General features: G+C 41.3%; 1 pseudogene; it reads right to left on the bottom strand.

Moving 5' to 3' along the window:
• LOC129473563 (uncharacterized) overlaps nucleotides 1–5,596 on the bottom strand; it is a 687,223-nt pseudogene that overhangs the window by 338,557 nt on the left and 343,070 nt on the right.

The raw sequence follows: 5,596 nt of genomic DNA on the forward strand, positions 1-5,596 counted from the left end.
TTCCTGCGCAAGAAACTGGAGTCTGCGAGTTCATTAGAAACTCTGAGGTGAAATGCAAGTTGGATAAGACAAGCCAACCTCTCTGGGGTAGCCGCAAGGAGTCCTTGCTCTATCAGCAGTACCGTTTCCAGAAAACTAGAGACCACTGTACCTCTCTCACCTGGACCCAAACTGACCCCGCAAGGAAGTGGAATCAGACCCTCACCCTAAATCTGGGCCTGACACATTTAGTTTTTGTTTGAAACTTCCTCGCATTGAGGCTCCTTGATGAATGCTAATGACTTTCAAGAAGGGACTAACTTTTGATTTGTGTCTGAACTGGAGGGCCAGAAAATGATGCAGAAAAGCCTACTTGCACTTTCTTGCTCTGATGAGGTCCCTAAGTCTCTAGGCTCACACCAACCCAAGGCGGTATCTACCCAGTCGCGTTTGCACGGCATTTTGCATTTCACAATGCGCTTCCACGCTTCAGTTGGGTTAAGAAAGAAATTTATAGATTGTTCATGAGTTCCCCCAGATCCTACTTTGATTTTTGGCCAAGGCAGACGCTCCTTCTCTCAAAATCTAACCCACGCAGTATGTTTTCTTTTCCTCTTGTGCTTCCGTCTTGAAGTCTAAAGCTGCCGGTCCTGGAGTTTCCCTGAGCCCTTCGGATGCACAGATTATTGTAATTGGCTTTCATCTACTTCTTGGAACCATATACTAATCTACGAAAAGAGGGAAACAATCGCAAGCTAAGAAATCATGTCGACTAAATAGATAAATGAGGAAGAGGGAGAAGAAGGAAGAGGAAGAGGGACAAGAAGGAAGAGGAAGAGAAGAAAGTGACCAGAAAGGAGAAGAGAGAAAGGAAGGAGGGACAGGAGATAGAAAGAAGAGGATGAAGGAGAAAGAAGAGGAGGAAGAGGAAGAGAAGAAACGAAGGAAGAGCGGGAAGGGAAGAGACAGAGATTTTCTGAGGAGGCTTGTTAGGGCTCAGAAAACGATACCCCAAAGTATGGCTCTTGGAAGTGCTGAGTACTTTGAACTAAAGAAGCAACCTCAGAACCAAAGTCTCTCTGACCTTCCGCAGCCCCACTGCCTCCTGATCCTCTTTCTTTCTTGAATGGCAGGGAGGGGCTTTCACTGAAGTTTCCCTTATTTGACTTACGGAAGTTCCTCCAGAAGGAAAGAGATTGTCATGAACCCTCTCCTGGAATCTGTATTAACTAGAGAAGATTAACTCAGATCCCAAGAGAGAAAACTAAAGGTCTCCATGCCTGGGACATCTCGCCCAGCCAGACTTCAATTCTTTTCTTCACCACCTATTCTGAGGGCTGCTACTTGAGAGACTTTATCTGTATAATAAGACAAGCTTTGTTCCCAGAGCTGTTCCTGCCCTCACCCTCACATTGCTTCTCGCCACCACGTTCCAGGAGCCTTCAAGCTTCTATTTCTTTATGTAGCTCCAAGTCCTATTTAAGCTTCAACCATCTACCCCTTCTTTGAGTCTCACTTACACTTTCTGGGACCCCTGTGCATATGTGCATAATAAATGTGTATGCCTTTTCTTCTGTTAATCTGTCTACTGGCAGCTTTATTTCTCAGACTCAAATATCCAACCTCCAGAGGGGAGAAAAAAGATTCTCTCACCCCTATAGCCTCAAAAGAAGACTAAAAGAAATTCACTAGTTTTATGGCAGACCATAATTTGAGGGGATAGACATGAAGCAGTTTGATGGAGTAGCCAGGTGTCCATACAAATATAAGTTGTGCTATAGATTGTTGTTCATAGTTCGTGCATATCACATCTTTTTATTTGGTGGACATATTTTTATCAAGCATATTTTATATTTTTTTTGCTGAAATCATTTGCAACTCCAGCTTTGAATAAAGTTAGATACCAAAGAAATATCAAAAATCTCTTTTAAGAAATTTTAAAAAATTTTAGAATCAGGGTCTTACTCTATCACACAGACTGGAGTGCAGTGGCACCATCATAGCTTACTGTAACCTGAACTCTTGGGCACAAGCCATCCTTCTGCCTCAGCCTCCAGAGTAGCTAGGAATAGAAGCATGCACCACCACTCCTAGCTAATTTTTTTTTCTTTATAGAAAAAAATTTATTCTTTGTATTCCTTGTATTTGAAGAAAAATTGACAATTTGCCTTTTTAAGTATAGAAGGAAATTTGATTTGTTTCCAATTTAGGGCTAAAGTAGAAACTGGACTAGTTTTTGTTTCCTGCAACTAAGTTCTGACTCTCTACCTTTATTGAGATCCATTCTACCATGTTTTTGTTTTCAGCCCAGTAAAACAAGTAAGATTGCAGCTGTGGCCAGTCCCTAGTCGTTGTTACAGTAAAACAAGCCAACAATTGATTAGTAATTTTAGTTGAAATATATCACTAGTTGAATTGTATTTTGCTGAGGTGTTTTTTTAAGCACAAAAGGTTTCTGAGGGCTGGGTTCAGTGGCTTATGGACTGTAACCCCAGCATTTAGGGAGGCTGAGGTGGGAGGATTGCTTGAGGTCAGGAGTTGAAAGCCACTTTGGGCAACATAGAGATAGAGAAGTCACTGAAGACAAAAATTATATATTTCTGTGTCCTCAACATGTATTGAAAGCCTCATTTGTATAAGGTATGGCTAAAAGTTTTCCAAATCATGAGTGCTGGTTCCTTTTTGCTGAATAGTTCCTTCCTCAGTTTATTTCTTTCCTCATGCATTTCACCATAAGCAGCAATAACTAACCAGGTTGCACATTCCACATTTTACTTGGAAGTCTTCTCAGCTAAATATTCAAGTTCCACCCAAATATAGAATACAATTCAGCCAAGTCTCTCCCACTTTATAACAAGATAACCATTCCTTCAGTTTCTAATTGCGGTTTGTTTCCTTATTGTTGAGTTTTAAGAGTTCTTATATATTTTGGATATCATGTACTGAAATTCTAATTTCTAATTAGAATTTCCCTCTGAGACCTTACCATAAGCATATTTAACATTCTCATATTTTAAATTTAATATAAAATTTGGGGAACAGTTTTAGGTTTATAGAAAAATTGAGCGGAAAGTAGAGTTTCAGTATACTCCTTCCTTCTCCCCTCCTCCCCCAGTTTCTCTATTATTAACATCTTGCACTAGTGTGGTACATTTGTTAAAATTGATTAGCCAATGTGATAAATTATTATTAGCTAAAGACCATAGTTTATATTATGGTTCACTCTTTGTGCTGTATATTCTATGGGTTTTAACAATGTATAACAACATGTATTCGCCATTACAATATCATACAGAATAGTTTCACTGCCTTAAAAATCCACTGAACATCACTTATTCTTCCCTCTTAAAATCCACTGAATGTCACCTATTCTTCCCTTTTTCCCTCCCCCTAAGCCCCTGGCAACCACTAATCTTTGCTGTTTCCATAGATTAGCCTTTTCAGGAATGTTATATAGATGGAATTATACAGTATGTAGCCTTTTCCAGATTGACTTCTTTCACTCACCAATATGCACTTAATGTTCTTCTGTTCTTCTTCCTTTCTGGTAGCTTGATAGCTCATTTCTTTTCCTTACTGAATATTTCATTGTCTGAATGTACCATAGTTTATGTATTCATTCATGTACTGAAGGACATCTTGGCTGCTTCCACGTTTTGCCTATCATGAACAAAGCTGCTATAAACATTCTTGGGCACGTTTTGTGTGGACATACATTTTCAACTTCTTTGCATAAATACCAAGGAACGCAATTACTAGATCATATGGTAAGAGTATGTTTAGTTTTGTAAGAAATTGTCAAACTGTCCTCCAACGTGGCTCTAATATTTTGCATTCCCACCAGCAATGAATGAAAGTTCCTGTTGCTCCACATCCTTGGCAGCATTTGGTATTGTCAGGGTTCTGGATTTTGGCCATTTTGATAGGTGTATAGTGGCATCCCATTGTTTTAATTTGCATTTCCCTGAGGACTTATGTGGAGCATCTTTTCATATGCTTATTTACCATCTGTATATCTTCTTTGGTGACATCTGTCAGGGTCTTTGGCCTATTTTTTAAATTGGTTTGTTTCCTTATTGTTGAGTTTTAAGAGTTCTTATATATTTTGGATATCAGTCCTTTATCAGATATGTATTTTGCAAGTATTTTCTCCCAGTCTGTGACTTGTCTTTTCATTCTCTTCAACATTTTGTTTTAAACCAATGTTCTCTTCATGACAATATATGCATTCTCTAAGATGACCGAAGCTTTCTCTATCATGTTCCCTTGATTGTAATTGTTTTTCATATACTCAGTGTTAGGATTTCCAGGTTTAATGTTTGTCAGCCAACAGTCTGAGAGACTTGACCTTGGCCCCTGATCCAAATGCTGGGGATGCACGCCAGCATAGTAAAATGCAAGTGCCATGTCTTAAATGTAAAAACCTACCGATTTGTTGGATTCTTTTTTTCTGCCAAGGACACAGTGACAGACTGGCCATGGGCTACACTTGCAGCTATGTGCTGGCTGACACAGGCATATAAAATACTTTACTAAGTGGCAAAACGTGGGAATAGTATCTCCGGGTTTCCTTAAGCATTAGAAAAACATGTTGGGGCCGGGCGCAGTGGCTCACGCCTGCAATCCCAGCACTTTGGGAGGCCGAGGCGGGCGGATCACTTGAGGTCAGGAGTTCGAGACCAGCCTGGCCAACATGGTGACCCCTCATCTCTACTAAAAATACAAAAATTAGCCGGGGATGGTGGTGCATGCCTGTAATCCTAGCTACTCGGGAGGCTGAGGCAGGAGAATCCCTTGAACCCGGGAGGTGGAGGTTGCAGTGAGCTGAGATTGCGCCATTGCACTCCAGCCTGAGCAACAGAGCTAGACTCTGTCTCAAAAAAAAAAAAAAAAAAAAAAAAGTTGGTCGCCACTCAATTGAGAGTCGTGAAAACAATTTTAATGGGTAACTACCAGTATTTTCAAAACGACAAAAGAGTAAAACAGAAAATAGAAGGTAGAACATGTAATAAAGGTAACAATTGTTTGCGTTTTAAAACTGTGTGTAGACGTGTATTCCTTTTCTTTTCTTTTCTTTTTGTTTTGTTTTGTTTTGTTTTGTTTTGTTTTGTTTTTTTGAGACGGAGTCTCTCTCCGCCGCCCAGGCTGGAGTGCAGTGGCGCGATCTCGGCTGACTGCAACCTCTTCCTCCCGGATTCAAGCGATTCTTCTGCCTCAGCCTCCCGAGTAGCTACAGGCGCGCGCCACCACGCCCGGCTAATTTTTGTATTTTTAATAGAGACGGGGTGTCACCATATTGGCCAGGCTGAGTCTCGAACTTCTGACCTAGTGATCCACCCACCTCGGCCTCCCAAGGTGCTGAGATTACAGACGTGAGCCACTGCGTCCGGTCAGTAGATGTGTATTTCTTATAAGCAGTTCAGTCAGACAAGTTTACAATGCACACGCATACCTGAAACAGTCAGGAGCAAATGACTGGCGGCGAAAATGTGTGGCCCAGCGCACGGCGAACGTACACGTTAGCTAAAGCCTCTGGGAAATGAAGTTCAGGAACATCTTCGCGGAGTGTTCTGGGAACGCTGGTCCAGTGTGCCCGCCCGGCGCCGGCGTGCGGGGC

This window comes from Symphalangus syndactylus, chromosome 23 (genome assembly GCF_028878055.3).
Source record: "Symphalangus syndactylus isolate Jambi chromosome 23, NHGRI_mSymSyn1-v2.1_pri, whole genome shotgun sequence".
NCBI lineage: Eukaryota > Metazoa > Chordata > Mammalia > Primates > Hylobatidae > Symphalangus > Symphalangus syndactylus.